The 18,051-nt window shown below is 38.0% G+C and overlaps 1 long non-coding RNA gene across 1 annotated transcript; it reads left to right on the plus strand.

The window, feature by feature from the left end:
• Window positions 1-10,323: 10,323 nt before the first annotated feature.
• LOC131531448 (uncharacterized) lies at window positions 10,324-10,994 on the plus strand. Its single transcript, XR_009268697.1, has 3 exons — window positions 10,324-10,407; window positions 10,503-10,612; window positions 10,823-10,994. It is a non-coding gene; the product is annotated as an uncharacterized LOC131531448 (long non-coding RNA).
• The last annotated feature ends 7,057 nt before the right edge of the window (window positions 10,995-18,051 follow it).

The raw sequence follows: 18,051 nt of genomic DNA on the forward strand, positions 1-18,051 counted from the left end.
CATACATTCTACTAAATAATAGTAATATATTTTTGGCACAATGTCTTTAAGATAAACTTTTATTTTGACGGGTTGCCGTGAATACCATTACATTTCTGTGTGTAGCTATATGATATGAAGCTGGTTTTACTCAAATGGAACGGTAGAATGCTCGTGAAGTGACTCTCAGAGCAGTTCTGTAGATGTTGTTTATGTATTTATGTCTTCATTGAGACGGCAGATGCTGAAATCACCGCGAGCGTCGCACGCTTCAGTGTCAAAAAAAACAAAAAAAAAACGCGCGTCTCTGCCATTCATTCATTCATTCACACACACAGAGACTCGCAGAACATGCGGGATTCATATCTGAATCGACTTTTGCGGCTTAATATTTACAGATACTAGTCCATGTCGCGATTTGATTAAAGTGTGACGACCTACTTTTGATTAATTCATCCAAACTTTGACAAATTCCGTGACATTCCGTGCTAAACTGTAAACTCCGTTTTTATAACTGGATTCCGAGATTCCGTCCGCGTTTTCTGCATCGCGGAAATCATAGGGCCGTACGCGTCAAGAACCGGGTCGACCGGGTACTTGGTACCACCGGTACTTAAAAAAACCTGGTACCGTGACGTTTTCATTTTTTTAGTACCAACTTGGTACCGAAGTACCGGGTCTTTTGACAACACTAGACGGAAGAGATGTTTTTTTTAGCCAATTCTTGAAGATGGTTGAATACTCAGCTGCTCAGATCGAGTTGGGCTATTGGTAGCCAGTGCAAATTCATGAGGTTTGACATGTGCTCTTTTTGGCTTGTTAAAAAATACTCTTGCAGCCACATTCTGGATTAATTGTAGAAGTTTGATAGAACTAGCTGGACGACCTGTCAATAGAGCACTGCAATAGTGAAGCCTGGACAGAACAAGAGTTTGAACAAGGAGTTGTGTATCATGAGAAAGGGCCTGATTTTCCTAAGGTTGTATAAAGCAAATCTGCATGACCGGGCAGTTTTAGCAATGTGGTCTGAGAAATTCAGCTGATCATCAATCAAAACTCAAAGTTTCCTGGCTGTTTTTGAAGGAGTTATGGTTGATGCACCAAGCTGGATGGTGAAATTGTGATTAAGTGTTTACTGTGTGGAGACGTGCTGAAATTGCGTTTGGTCTCATACTGTATCGCGTCCCTTGTCAGTGTCCGGCGCTTGCTTGGCCATTTGTTGTGATTAACAGGAAAGTGTGTTCAGCTGAATTGGATTAGTATTTTGTTAGACGGGTATAAAAAAAGCTTAGTTTACCATGGTAGCTGTTGTGTGAAGGCCTCCTCGTGTGAAGACCGAAGAGTATAAAGACCATCGACTCTACCATGCGACTCCACTGGACAGGGAAACCAGCAAAGAATATGTATAAGTATTTTTATTTTTCCTCTTTCCTACTACTTGTTTCACTTCTGTTTCAGTTTTTATAACCATTTCTTACTATGTGTAAGTAAGTTATTGCTGTTTTTTTAGCATGTGTGTTTGGCTCAGTGTTATTTTTAGGATTACTGATAAACTAATGCAGTTTGATTTGTATTTGTTATCTATTTTAGTTTTAGTTGTAGTAATGTTGTCATTTTATTAGTTTTTTTATTATGTGTGCAAAGGTTTTTAATTAAGTTTTAGTTTTATTTAATTTGAATTATTTTAGTACTTCAACATACTAAATGGAAATGAAATAATATAAATATATATATTGAAGTTATTTATGTGTGTGTGTGTGTGTGTGTATATGTGTGGCTGTACATACACATGGAGTTGTTTTTTTGGTGTTTGGCTTAGTGTTACGTTAGAATCATTATACGCATACCTTTTCTTGTTTTAGTATTTGATTTGTTTTTAACTTTATTTTCTGTTTTCATTTAAATGTGTACTTTTGAAATGTTGTTGTATGCACTTGTCATTTTTATTTAATTTCTTTATTTTCTTACATGTTTTTGTATATATTGTATTTATAGAGTTTTAACTTTTTTAGTATTAGTTACTTTTTCTTATTTGTAAGTCGCTTTGGATAAAGGCGTCTGCTAAATGACTAAAAGTAAAAGTAAAGTAAAGTGTTTGGTTTGCTGTCAACACAAGCAGTTCTGTCTTGGCATTGAGTTTAAGGTGATGGTCCTTCACCCAGCCAGAACTATGTGTTAGACATGCTGAGATGCGAGCAGCTATCGTTGGATCATCAGGATGGAATGAGAGGTAGAGCTGAGTGTCCTCAGCATAGCCGTGATATGAAAAGCCATGTTTCTGAATAACAGAACCTAGTGATGCCATGTAGTCAGAGAAGAGAAGTGGTCCAAGAACTGAGCCTTGAGGTACCCCAGTAGCTAGATGTTGTGACATACCTTGAAGGAACTACCTGAGAGGTACTGGAACCACTGGGGTGCAGTTTTTGAGATGCATTTTGCCAATAGGGTTGACAGGAGATGGTTAACCATGTCAAAAGCAGCGGACAGATCCAGCAAGATCAGTAATGAAGATTTGGAAGCCACTCTTGCCTTTATTAGGGCTACAACAACTGAGAGCAAGGCAGTTTCAGTTCAATGTCCACTTCTGAAGCCAGACTGGTTGCTGTCCAGGAGGATTTCCTGTGTGAGAAAGGCAGAGACTCGGTTGAACACAACTCATTCAAGTGTTTTTGCAATGAATGGAAGAAGGGATACTGGTCTGTAGTTTTCTAAAAATTGCTGGGTTAGGAGGGGGTTTCTTATGTAGTGGGGATATACGAACCTGTTTATATGCTGAGGGAAAGAAACAATATGAAGGATGTGTTAATGATGTGAGTGAGTGCAGGCACAGTTGAAGAAGAAATGTCTTGAAGGAGATGAGATGGAATAGGATCAAGCAGACAAGTAGTAGGATGATTGTAAAGGATGAGTTTAGAGACTTCTGCCTCAGAGAAAGATGTGAATGAGAGTGTGTTTGCTGGTAAGATGTGTTTGTCAGTTTGGTAATGTGGTAAGGATGAACAGTTCAGTATGAGGCGCCACGTAGGATTTAAATCAAACTTCGCTTATCAATACAAACATAAAACCTACCTGGTCTCATAGGATTTACGTACCTTGGTGCACTTTTTAGCGTGACATGAAATACGTACCAATAAGTACATATCACTGCAGTTTCCAAAATAAATGAACACTTTCACACAAATTTACAGAGTTGCGATTAATAAAGCATAATTTTCGCACAATTACTTGAAGAATATCATGCTATGACTTCAAAACAATATTAATATGCTGGGAGATTTGAAAACCGATGCTTTTGAAGCGTTACCATCACACACATCCAGCTTCGTATCTATGGGTTTTCATACATGACAAGTTTGTTCGGTAGCTCACGGAGTACGGAGACGGACTTAGGAGACGAGAAGCACCGGTTCAAATCCTGTATAACTACGGTTCGACAAAGCAGTTAAAATCTGCATAAAAGAAAGTTCAAATGGCACAGTTGCATCAGCTAATACATTTTTATATCAGTTTTGCATTTGTTAACACTATCGGGTAGGTTTAGGGCTGGATTTGGTGTAGGGCATATTTCCAACACGATAGAGCATTAACCTTTAGCGACAGTCCCCGGATATTTGAATTCTGAAGCGCCGCAATACGTATCTAAAGCAACGTAATAAAAAAATAGCAATACGTACCAATATCTACATAATAAAAACGTGCCAGGGTTCAGATATTGAACCTGTGTTTTAGCGCCACTCAGTAGACATTTGTATTTCAAACTGTGTCGAAACGTGCAGCAAGGTACGTAAAACGGTGTCGCACAAAAAGTGCGCAGAGGTACGAATTTTTATGAGACCAGGTTGCATAAAACACGTGCATATACACCTATAAATTACTCGCATATACATGTATACTATTGGATGTTCAAAATATATATATGAAATACACGTGCACACTAATATGAAATCCATACCAATACATATTATGTTAGTAATGAATGCATATACACTTGTGAATAACTTGCGTATACATATAAACTTGACGCATGCATATACACCCACAACAACACGCGCACATACATATAAACTCGATGCGCGCACACACCCATAAAACACTCGCGCAAACATACAAAATAAAATTCACAAACATATAATTCCGATAAGAAAGACGCATGCTTCAGTTGTGTATATACGTATATGCAAGTGATTTCATATGTGGATGTGCGTGAACTTTTCAGCGCAAACGGAAGGCATTTCAGTGTAAAAGGAAGCAGCGGCACTTCCGGCGGCATCTCCAGATGCCGGGACATTTGAAAGTGCTTAACATGGCTTAATGCATGTTTTTAAAAGACCAAACTCCATAAACGCATCATTAATAAAGCATACGATGTATAGACAAGCAGATGAGTCCAGAATAAGAACGTAACGCGTTTAATTACGCGTAAAGCCTTTTCCTCCCATAATATGCTTAACCTGGCTTAATGCCTTAAGACAGTGTTTTTAAAATGCCAAACTCAGTAAACACATTATTAATAAAATCAAACTATGTACAGTATAGTATGATTTATTAATAATGGGTGTATTGAGTTTGGCGGTTTTGGAAAAAAATAATATCATGAAAAAATATAATGACATGAAAAAATATTTAAAAACGTATATTGTAGCAGTAAATTTAAACTGGAGAAAGTTTTGAAGCGCTATTGTGCTTGATGGTTAAGGAACCGTCTGACAATTCCACCGACTGGGTTAAAGCGTCCGATATATTTTTAATTAAAATTACTTTTAAAATAACACATTGTCAAACTGTAAAGCTTGTATTACTTATATAGTGATTTACAGTGAGTTTTTTGCCAATACATCCCTTCATAGATGTACAGTACACAATTATTTAAATAATAAATGTAAGTCCAATTTTTCATGTAAAATTATTTTGTACTGTACGTACAGTAAGGGAAATATTGGAAGTATTGTCTAAGGTGATATATTGGCAAAATATATTCAAATATATTCAGTCAGTTTGCCCACAAATCTCCAGATGCCGGGACATTTTAAAAGGAGTGGCTTAATGCATTAAAACAGTGTTGTTAAAATACCAAACGCAATAACATAGTACATAGTTTGATTTGATTAATAATGTGTTTATGGGCGTCAGAACCATTGTATGTGCGTGGGACAGTACCCACCCACTTTTGAAGACCGATATTGGCCCCACCCACTTTTACCGTCTCGAATTCAGCGAATATGTTTGTGCACTTTTCAGAGCGCCGTCAGTAAAATCCATTCCACGTGACATGACGAAACATAAACTTCATTTAGCTACAGCCTTGAACACTGCTGCTTCCTCAAATCTATTGCTCTTAGTCTTGGCTCATTCAGAGTCCATATAAATTAAACTCCATTCCGTGTTTTCACCAGTTACTCGCGCCTGCTGCACTACAGAGACACAGCAAAGTAAACAAAGCATCTGAGTGTACCTGCTGCTCAGATACACCTAACCCTACCCGATACTTTATTTAAACTTGTAGATTATTTCCATCATTTTTATTTTTATTGAAAACAAATGCCTTTCCGATGTAATAAGAGATGTGAAAATGGAGACTTTTGGTGAAAGGCGGACGCAAACTAAGGTCTCTCGCGTCAAAAACTCTGTGGTACAAGCTTTACCACTTACGCCACTGGAATTTAATAGAAATAGCTGTCTTTTGTAATATTGTTACGATAGTGAGCAGAGGTAAATAACCCCAGCCGACGAGGCGGCCTATTTGCACTTTGTGTAGACACTCCGTTATTTAAAAGGCACCAGCTACAGAAAATGGCATATACTGCAGTATTTTTTGTCTGGGGAGCCCACTCATATTTATTTTGCTTCAGGCGCCCATAAACTTACGCCTTAAACCAGGTTAAGTGTATTATGGGAGGAAAAGGCTTTCTGCGTATATGTACATCGTATGCTTTATTAATAATGTGTTTATGGGCGTCAGAACCATTGTATGTGCGTGGGACAGTACCCACCCACTTTTGAAGACCGATATTGGCCCCACCCACTTTTACCGTCTCGAATTCAGCGAATATGTTTGTGCACTTTTCAGGCGCCGTCAGTAAAATCCATTCCACGTGACATGACGAAACATAAACTTCATTTAGCTACAGCCTTGAACACTGCTGCTTCCTCAAATCTATTGCACTTGGCTCATTCAGAGTCCATATAAATGAAACTCCATTCCGTGTTTTCACCAGTTACTCGCGCCTGCTGCACTACAGAGACACAGCAAAGTAAACAAAGCATCTGAGTGTACCTGCTGCTCAGATACACCTAACCCTACCCGATACTTTATTTAAACTTGTAGATTATTTCCATCATTTTTATTTTTATTGAAAACAAATGCCTTTCCGATGTAATAAGAGATGTGAAAATGGAGACTTTTGGTGAAAGGCGGACGCAAACTAAGGTCTCTCGCGTCAAAAACTCTGTGGTACAAGCTTTACCACTTACGCCACTGGAATTTAATAGAAATAGCTGTCTTTTGTAATATTGTTACGATAGTGAGCAGAGGTAAATAACCCCAGCCGACGAGGCGGCCTATTTGCACTTTGTGTAGACACTCCGTTATTTAAAAGGCACCAGCTACAGAAAATGGCATATACTGCAGTATTTTTTTTGTCTGGGGGAGCCCACTCATATTTATTTTGCTTCAGACGCCCATAAACTTACGCCTTAAACCAGGTTAAGTGTATTATGGGAGGAAAAGGCTTTACGCGTATATGTACATCGTATGCTTTATTAATAATTTGTTTATTGAGTTTGGTCTTTTAAAAACATGCATTAAGCCATGTAAAGCATTTTCAAATGTCCCGGCATCTGGAGATGCCGCCGGAAGTGCCGCTGCTTCCTTTTACACTGAAATGCCTTCCGTTTGCACTGAAAAGTTCACGCACATCCACATATGAAATCACTTGCATATACACAACTGAAGCATGCGTCTTTCTTATCGGAATTATACATGTTTGTGAATTTTATTTTGTATGTTTGCGCGAGTGTTTTATGGGTGTGCGCGCGCATCGAGTTTATATGTATATGCGAGTATGTATAGGTGTGTCGCATGCAGCGAGTTTATATGTATGTGTGTGTGTTGTTGTGGGTGTATATGCATGGATCGGGTTTATATGTATGCGAATGTCTATAGATGTATGCATCGACAAGTTTATATGTATACATAAGTTATTCACAAGTGTATTCATTACTAACATAATATGGATTGGTATGGATTTCATATTAGTGTGCACGTGTATTTCATATATATATATATATATATATATTAGTGGTGGGCATAGATTAATTTTTTAATCTAGATTAATCTCACTGTAATCTTGGAATTAATCTAGATTAAAATGGCTCATTTGAATTCTGCCAAGTAGATCAGAATAAGTTTACTACTAGTAGTAAACAACTAGCAGTCATCAAGAATTTAATATTGATAATAACATCGAAGACATTGTATGATATTCCTTAAAGATAAGGTTTTAATAGTTTTAGTATTACGTTCTGCCCAATATCTTCAAGTGAAACCGAACTTTTATTTTGACGGGTTGCCGTGAGGATAGTTTTTCTCAAATGAAACGCTCGAATGCTCATGAGGTGACTCTCAGAGCAGTTCTGGACAGTGGCGTGCACAAGGGGGCCAGGGGGCTCGAGCCCCTGCCCCTTTGAGGTCCGACGGTAAAGTGCCCTTGCGGTCTGGTGCCCCCGGTCTGCGATTTCTGCCGATGGTAGAGGTGTTCGATATGACAATTTTTGATCGTGGACTATAAAAATGTCTCCACGATTTGCTTTTTTGAAGAAATATGGTAGTATCGTACTTCAGCGCGCATTCTATCAGCTGCAGTTCTGGCGCCGCCGTCTCTATATACTGTACAACGCCACGTACATTCAGTGTTAACTCAGCGGTGGAGTTACTCTCACGGGACACTGCACTTATTCACAGTCACCAAAAGTACATTATCTGCATCTGCTTCAAAGACTTACTGGTTAAATGTTTCACTCGTGTGCTGTTCTGACAAGCGCCTTTTCTGAGCACATACACCCAAAGCGCGTGCTCTAAAAAGCCCGTACAACAGCGCCTGATTACTGAACTAAGTTATGTTTTGTGCTAATACTGTCAAAACACACAATGTTTATGTATAGACTCAGTTGGTTATGTCTAAAATGAAGGTAAACCGCTGAGAGAAACGCATGCGTGCCTGTATATTAGATGTGCAGGTCTTAAAGGGACAGTACTAAAGATGCTGCCGACTGTAATTAAAGGGACAGTTCACCGTAAAATTGTAATTCTGTCATTATTTACTCACACACATGTTGTCCCAAACCTGTATTCATTTCTTTCTTGTGCTGAACACAAAAGAAGATATTTTGAAGAATGTAACCACACAGTTGCTGGTTCACATTCACTTTAACAGTAGGGAAAAAAAATACTATGGAAGTCACTGTAGACCAGCAACTGTTTGGTTTTCCACATTCTTCAAAATAGCATTTATTTTCAGCAGAAGAAACTCGTTCAGGTTTAAAACAACTTTTGAGTGAGTAAATGAAGGTATAAAAATCAAACACTAGCCTATTTTAATTTTGGGGTGAATTATTCCTTTAATGTTAATAAAACACCAAACACAAAGAGAAAAATCACTCACTACTCTTGACTGAAAAACTTTAATACAGATGCTTTAATAGTAATCAATCTATACAGTGTTTTATTTTTATATTTGTTCATTATTGTAGACTACCTGAAAATAAAACACTGTTTATTTTATTTGTATATTATGTGTATTTGTAATGTGTATCTTTGCTCTCATTTTTTAATAACAAAGATAAAATAATGACAACGATTTTTATCTTCACCTACTTTGGCCTAAATATCCGCCATACTTTTTTATATTTTGTTACCTTGAAAGGCTTTGTCTTTATAATAAGGAAATTAGTTTGTCTGTACTGCTCAAACAACTTGCAAAATAGAAAATCCAACATCACAAAGAATTGTGATAATATTGTGAATCGTGATATTTCAAAAAAAAAAAAATCGTGATATTTTTGCCATATCGCCCACCCCTAGCTGAGGGGAACCAAACCCATAGCCCCTGCCCCTCCGGAGGTCTGTGCACGCCACTGGTTCTGGAGATGTTGTTCATGTATTTATGTCCCTTATTTAGTGAGACGACAGACGTTAATATCGCCTCAAGCGTCACGCGGGCTTCTGTGAACAAACCCGCGCGTCTGCGCCATACATTAACACAGAGACACACAGAAGTCATATTTAAATATACGTTTTGCGGCTTAATATTTACAAATAGGAGTGGGAGTGTGCTCACTTGTGTGTGCGTTTACGTGTGTGTGCGAACCGGGGCGGAACTCCGCTGTGCGCGCGATACAGAGAGCGCGACCATGTAAAGTAGAGACAGAAATGACTTGCCGATTTCCATTGGGAAGCTTCTTAAAAATAAATTTTCCCTGAAGCAAACCCGGCGGCTTCATAGCTGCATCCATGTTGGCACGCATACACAGGTTCGAAGACTCGTTCTCGCCCCCTACAGTGCAATTCGGCTAGGTCCGCGCTAAAATATCAAGGTGAAAGTCATCATAGCTTGCGTAGTATAGACCCAGCTCCCAACCCTGAGAATAGATTAACGGCGATATTTTTTTTATCGCCCGATTATCGGTCCCGGATTGAGTGTTGATGAGTAACGTTAGGCCTAACTGTCAGGCGCGGTCTCTTTAGGAAAACAATATGTACTTTTTTTAATATGAAAAACCAATGAGCTGTATCCAGTGCACGATCATGTTAAGTAATTACATTTTAATGAGTTAAATTCTATTTTGTTTGCTAGAGTTCATTCGATTCGTCTTTTTCAACGAGTGATTGCTATTGAATCAAAGGAGTCGGACCGCGCTGGAGGCGCCATAAACATCATACGAGTGACTCTCTGATTCGATTCACTTAACCGTTCAAATGAGTCATTTGTTTGTGACTCAAACTGAGCACGCTGTTGTAGCATTACACCTGCTAAAACAATTCAATACGTGCAATCTGAATTTAATAATAATATTTATTTTGTGGTAACATGCCGTGTGGGAAGCTCTGACAGAGAAAAACACTATAGATACGTAAGAGGGAGCCGTAAAATGTAAGTGCATCATCTTTTGTTCCTGAATGAAGGCCTAATCTGTCTGCTGTACTTGAGCAGGTTCAGTTTTAGAGTGAATGAAAACTTTTGAAGCATAGATATGCCGTATGATGTGATTAAAATCATACTTATTTTACTCTGGTGGGGATTATTATGAGCAAACAAACTTAAAAGTTTAATCTGAACACTATGTAACGTTATATGCAATCTGACACTTATTCATTTAATTTTTTTTACAGAAATTCTGAGCTGCTGCATGAACATTCATCAAACATATAAGGTGCGAATTCTGGCTCTGGTCCTAATGATTGTAAAAAGCTGTAATGCTTAAGATTAAATAATTATCTTACAATATATATTTGTACATATTTCAAGGCTGCAATTTGGAAAAAACTTTCAAGCTAATGCTGCTGAAATGGAGGTCAAGGGGACTATGAAGAGGTGGCTCCAGCTGAAGGGTGGACTTCAGGAGGCAGACACACTCTGTGAGTTTAAAAGAACCATCTCTTTAACCTTCCATACACGACACACTATCACATTTCTATAATTCAAATCTCTTAAAGGATCTTTATGCTGCACCAATTAGGGTAAGCAGCAACACTTCCTACAATATCTAATGTACATGTTAATTTTTAAGAAGAATGACATCATTGCTTATATTAGTTGCTTATATACTGTCTCACCCTTATCCCTAGGTTACAGTAATTAACTGATCCAGTCGGTATCCAGACCAGATGGTGGACCTGCACCCAGGAACGACCACAACACATCCCTGACTGTCAGCGGAGACCATGACAGATCTCTGTGAAGACCTCATTGATGGCCCCAGCACAGATCCTCAGCAAAGACTACGAGAACCAGACAAGCCCTCTGCAGACCCTTTTACCAGCTTCACCTGCTGGCGTGATATTACTTCATGCAGAAGAAGTTGGATGAAATATTCTGAATGATATCAATCCACAATCTGACTTGTGATGCAGCCTGGAATAATCACACCACGTTCATTCGTTTGGCCAGAGGAGACTGTTTCCTGACTGAGCCGGGTCTTGTTTGGGTTTCTTGTCACTGTTGCCTTTTGTCTTGCTTGGTTGAAGACACCTAATATTCAGCAATATTATTGACTTGTCTTGACTGACACCATTTGATAAGAATTGAACTGAATTATGACACACAATGTTTTATATATGAAGAGTTTATTTGCAAAAACAGATAACTCCGTTTTAAAATATTTTTAAAAATCATGTTTTTTGTTATCATGTTTTTGTTTTATTGTGTTAGTTAGCTAGTATTTATTAGTTATTCTTTACCTAATCAAAATAACCTGAATGCAGTTTGATTGAGATTAATTGCAATGCACAATGAAAAAACATGATTTTTTAAAATTAAAAACGAAGTTATCTTTCTGCAAATGAACTTCATATATATATATATATATATATATATATATGCAGTAAATATAATTTACTTGTTACTTTGTGGTTTAAAAAGTGTGAATGTTTATACTGTATTGCATTTGTTCATATATATTTAAAGTATTTGGTAATTTTATAATTAAAGCCTTTTTAATGTTTTTAAATGGTTGTATTTGTGTTTCACTGCTGAATTACATTTAGCAGTTTCTGGACCACATTCGGCCCGGGGACCAAGCCGAATCTCAGCCAGATCTGGTTTAAAGTGTCTGGGCCAGACCTGGGCCACATAAAATAATAGAAGTAACTCTACAGTATGCGGGCCAGATCTGGGCCACGTCAATAAATAAGAGTCATTTTACAGGGCGTGGGCCGCATCTGGGCCAGAGGAAATTGTTTGAGTCGGTTTTCAGTGTGTGTGCCAATTTTGGGCGGGGACCCAGCCAGAACTGGGCCAGAAGTGAAGCAAGGTTGTGGCCCAGAGGTGGGCCAGACAAATTTTGCTATCTGGGAGCACGTTAACGCCGATAACGCCCGCCACTAATATATATATATATATATATATATATATATATTGAACATCCAATAGTATACATGTATATGCGAGTAATTTATAGGTGTGCACGTGTTTTATGTATGTATTGATAAGCAAAGTTTGATTTAAATCCTACATGGCGCCTAATAGTTCAGATCTCTCTTCTAATATAACTTACACTGATCAAGCTCCATCTAGTGGCTATAGTGATAAACTCACTGAACTATCAAACTGACTCAATGTAATTCTGATGGAGCTAAACACGATTGCTGCAATGTGGAGGATCAGAGATCAAACATGACAATGTTGGTTAGTTAACGAGTTAACTAAAATTAAGTTTTCACATGAGAAAGAGCAGCCACAAGTAATATATGAATGGGAATAAATGAAAGGACTTCAAAGAAGGAGGATGCCTTTTGCCCCCATACCAACAGGATTGAACATGCTAACAGAAGAGAAGAAAAAAAACACCATAAGCCACCATATACACAAGCCACAGAAAATACATACACTGTGGAAAAAAATTATTATTATTAAATCAAAAAGAGGAGACCATTTCATGAATCCATCTCTGGACACAGTAATGATTTCAATCAGCATCACATTGATATTAAAGACTTTAATCAGAGTTCAGTGAGGAAAACAGGATCATGCCATGATCACATAAATAATGAGGGGAAATATGTTTTAAATGGATTATGGAATTAATGAATAATTAATAAGAATATTTAATAGACAGATTCAACAAAAAAGTGATTATTTAGAAAGTTTCCACATACCTGTTTTTAAGGCACTTGACAGTGGAAAATGTTTTTTTTTCCATGTTCGGTCACTAGTTGGCGCTACAGCAGGGTCTTTAGGAGTACTGTCTGTACACCATAAAACTGAGTTTACAAGTTTTAAAGAGATTCTGACGTAGACTTATATTAACTAAATATCCATTTGCTATCCCATGATGATCAACTGTCTGTCTGTATGTTTGACCTTTTGACCTTCAGTCTAAATCAGTCACTGTGACTTTCAGGACCTCAAATTATTGCAGAAAACAAAGATGATGGTTTAGACCAGGGGCCTGTACCATGATGGTAGCTGAACAAACTCAGGGTTACAGGATTAGTTTTGATTTGACAAAACCAAACCAGTCCAATCCAGCTTTGTTGGTACCATGAAGCTGATCATCAACTTTCTCTGTCAACTCAGGTTTGATCCTGAGTTAATGGAGCACGTGCACATGAAAGTGTGACCTCAGTAATGAGCAGCCAATCACATGCCTTAAAACTATGATTCCCTTCTTGTGAGAGAGTCAGTGCGAAGATTAAAAGATTGAACAATATGAAAAATTTAAACCCATTTACACAGCACGATCATGAAACGATCTAGCCATGAATGAAGAAAACGTAAAGAAAACATTTTACCATATAAGTGCAAGTAAAAGTTGTAAAGTTAGTTTATATATATATATATATATATATATAGGTATAAAACACAATCTAAGCTCATATGTAGTCATGTTTAAGACTATTGATTCTAAAACTTATTTATATTGCATATTATCTATATGTTTACATTGATTTGAAATAAAAGCTTAATAATTACTATTAAACTAAGCTGGCTTGTGTAATGGATTAAGGGTATGTTATTTATATAAATAATATAAAATAATTATAAAAAATAATAATCTCTAAAAATCTGATGATTTTATCTTTAAAAATGTTTTACTATGTAGCATCATTTAATTTGGAGTAAGAGAAACTGGAGAAGTGGCTTTATTGCATCAGAGATGTGTCACTTTGCTTGAAGCTGATTGGTCAAATTTCGATTTGAGATCTCTAAACCAGAACATTAGCTGCAGAGCTTAAGTTACTATGGCGATGAACACTGCTAAAAGCCAAACCACTTTCATGGTACCTAAAACCCAGAGTTGGCGCAAACTAAACTGAAACTTACCTGGCTAGCCAGCTAAACCGGCTTCATGGTACAGGCCCCTGGTTTAGACCCTATAGTATGAATTAATTTTTGAGAACAAAGTATACCCCTATAAGATTTTAAAGAAGCAAGTTAAAACATAATTGCTCAGCATTTAAAAACAAATTTTCCAAAGTGCTGGTCAGTTTCTGTTCTGGTTTTCACACTTCATCTTTCTCATACACATTCAGATGCATAAAAGCAGAAGTAACCATCAATTTGACACTTTTAGCTCCTGTCGTATTGAGCTCATCAAGTCTGTGAAGTTTGATTATGGTTTGTGGGAAGCAGAAACACTGACTGAACCAAACAATGATTTTAACAGCTGAACACAATGGAGATACTTGATCAGACCAAACAACTGTAGATCAATACACAAATAAATGCAAATATGCATTAAAATAGTCACGATGAGAGATGAAAATCACGATAAGAGCAGAGTGGAATGTAAGCAAAAGTTCACACATTTATGTTTTGCAACTGTGAAGGAGACTGTGGTCAGTTATTTTTTCTTAGTTTATCATTTCACACTAACATTTCTTTTTCAATCTAGAGGTTAACATCTTCCTCAAACAGTGTGTTTTCAACAAACAACCACAGCCATGAAGTTTAATTTTGTCACCTTTTAAAACACAAAATTTGAAAGTTTATTGTTTGAACTCAGTTGTAAGGCTGGAAGAAACTCAGACATTTTGATCTCCTAAGACATGGACCGTACAAACACAGTCTATTAAGAGTGTATTACAGACATCTGTTTCCACATCTCAGAGAGAAGATGAGGAAAAGCTTTTTTTCTCACCTATAAATTTGTCCATTCTCCCCCACTTCCTTCCCCTCACCTGTCTCCCTTCACTCAGCTCACGCAGAATGGTCAATTACATGATATAACGTTCTACAGTACATGAATGCAAGTGATATTCACAGTCATGTTTGATTTCATTTGAACTGTCTCGGTGCGTCTGGTACAATGGTCTCATTCTTACAAGAAATAAACTAAAAGGTAATACAGATCCTGAGAGTTCAGAGATATTTTGCTCACTGTAGAGCAGGGTTGGGCAAACTCGGCCCTTCCAGGCCACTTTCCTTCAGAGTTTAGCTCCAACCCTAATCAAATGCACCTGAACCAGCTAATCATTGTCTTCAAGACTACTAAGAAGGATACAGGCAGGTGAGTTTTATCAGGGTTGGATCAAATCTCTGCAGGAAAGTGGTCTGGAAGGGCCAAGTTTGCCCATCACTGCTGTAGAGGGTGTGCCATTTCCCAGTGTCTTTCATGCAAATTACCATCTGTCCCCAAAGGTGTAAACTCTCCACGTCTAGGTCTTGATCAATGCAAATCCCAATTGTTAGTTCCTGTCTCCATTTGGAGGATGTTTCTCTTGGTCTGGGGACTTGGGGAAATGTTGCAAGACGATCAGGGCGACTCTGAGATGAGCCCGTAGCATGGAGTGTGCCCATACACTCCACATGTATTTTTCTGAAGTCAGGTGTATATGAGAATGTGATGTTTTGTACTGATTATCTCTGAATTTTCTCAAATAGAATAAGTGAAGGTGTATGTTACTGCAAATCTGCAGTACAAAAAGTACATACTAGATCTGAGGTTAGAGAGAGCATGGGGAACATCAGGTGAGATTATTTCTGACTAACTGCTTGACTTTAGTTATGTAGTTACACAACTATGGGGGGCTAGACAAAAATACTATTGAAGTATTAACAAGCATGGGGTGGCATACTAGCCATAACTTCAGGTTATTGTCTCAGCTTTATTCAAGTTATACATTTATATTAACTATAGGGAGCTAGATAAAACACTATTGAAATATTACCAAGCATGGGGCAGCATAGTATTATATACTTCATACTAGCCATAACCTCTGATTATTGTTCGAGCTTTAACTAAGTTGTACATAGGTAACTGTATGGGACTAAACAGAACTACTATTTAAATAATGGCAAGCAAGAGGCGGCCTATTAAATAGTATTGACCATAACCTCTGACTAATGATCAGACTGGCGAGTTTGTGATCATGAGGTCCACGTAAAACAGCCTGCGTGGTATACTCTGAGCGAAATAGATGAACGAATAAAACACAAAGTAAAGAGTTAACTAGAATAGAGTTTCAGAATAATAATAATTAGAAACCTATGTTGGGCCAATTGCGTGAACCTTATACAGTCTTTTCATGTAATCCAAGTGTGGTAAAGTGGTCAGGTAGGGGAAATTACCAATAACAACGGACACAAATCCTATAGTCGACTACGCCACCTGGAATATACCGGGACATAACAGCCCTTTTCAAGGGCACACAGGTTCATTGAAAAAGGCAGGGTGAGAATGAGACAGGCAAAGTATAAAAATTAAGCAATTTATTTATACACAAATGAAACCTTAGTTTAACCCATTTGTTTTTGTACACAATTTTAAAATCACAAACCAAATACACAAATCTACCAGTTACAGAAATAACCAGTAGGAGAGAAATGGCCAGTGGGGGCCTTTTGGATTTTCACCTCACACCATACAGTTGTGAAAGCAATACCAATTGGTTAAGCACAGCACTCCATGTGGACACGCTAAAAGACTGCAACCCCCGCTTTAAAAAGCGTCTACTCCTAAATGATAAAATGGTTAACTAGTACAAACTTCAAAACAATAAATATTCAAAAATTCTCACTTTCATAACAAAGCAGAACAATCTACTCCAAAAGGAGCCCACACACACGGATTCAACAACTACTTGTACAATCAATGAAAAAAAAAAAACACCACAGTCATGTGCACCAATGGGAGGAACAAAATGGCCGACCAAGGCCAAATATCTTACTTGCCTCCCAGCTAATTCACACAAGTTAATGAATTGCTGCTCATAAATGGATAAAAGAAAAAAGAAAGAAAACTCATTCAAACAAAATTAACCAAAATAAGACCAAGATAAACAAAGTAAAACATTCACCCAACAAACACTAAAAAACAAAGCAGCAGTGCGGTCACATCACTGATGTAAATTAGTCTCGGCCCAAGTTACTGGATGTGCAGTTACACCTGCTGCACATAAAACAACAAGATTATCTACAATATTACACTCATTAAAACGCATGACAAACTCCCATCATATGTACCGAGAGAGATTTACCATGTAGCAAAATGCATGGTCACTCACCACGCAAGACCACGGCCACTAGCATGCTGATGACCAAAAAAAAACAAATAAAGCCTCTCTTTATAAAAGACAAAATCCTTTTCAGATCTGGGAGACTAACCTGAAAAAGGCCTCCCTGCAAACATGCACCTGCGGGGCCGATGCTGGCTTTTTGCGGGCACCGTGGACTAGGGCCAGCCCACACCAAACCTAAACAGGCCCAGTGCGGGCTTGCCCAGGCAAGACCCACGGCTTTGGGCTCTCTGTGAACAGCTCACACTATGGGACTGCCCACATTAATCCAATGATGTCCCAGTGTGGGCCAGCCCGTTTGAGCCCAGAGCAACTTTTGTACCTTTGGGCCCATGCAGGTTTTTATGTAGGTAGCCTTGTAATGCAACTAGGAGAATACAAACAACATTGACTGGCCATTCTTTAGCCACTCAATTGAACTGGAATGGCTCAAACCAAAAGACACCTTTTCCGAACCTGTTGTTTCATATAGGCCAGGGATCCTCAAATCTGGCTCACGAGATGCACTTTCCTGCATAGTTTAGTTCTAACCTTAATCAAACACACCTGAGCATGCTAATCAATGTCTTTAGGATCATTAGAAAATCACAGGTGGGTCAGTTTGATAAAAGTTGGAACTAAACTCTGCAGTAAAGTGGGTCTCACGAGTCATATTTGAGGTGCAACAGACATGAGCCTGTTAATCATAATTTTGTGAGTAGTTTTCTTCCTTACCACTAGGGGTTCTAGGGTGTTTTAGGTTTCCTTAACCCTCTGGTTGTGTTCGGGTCAAATTGAAGAAGATTTTCTTTTTCCCGAAAATACTAGTTAACATTATCGCATTGGACTCAAACGTACTG

The sequence above is a fragment of the Onychostoma macrolepis genome, chromosome 22, assembly GCF_012432095.1.
Source record: "Onychostoma macrolepis isolate SWU-2019 chromosome 22, ASM1243209v1, whole genome shotgun sequence".
NCBI lineage: Eukaryota > Metazoa > Chordata > Actinopteri > Cypriniformes > Cyprinidae > Onychostoma > Onychostoma macrolepis.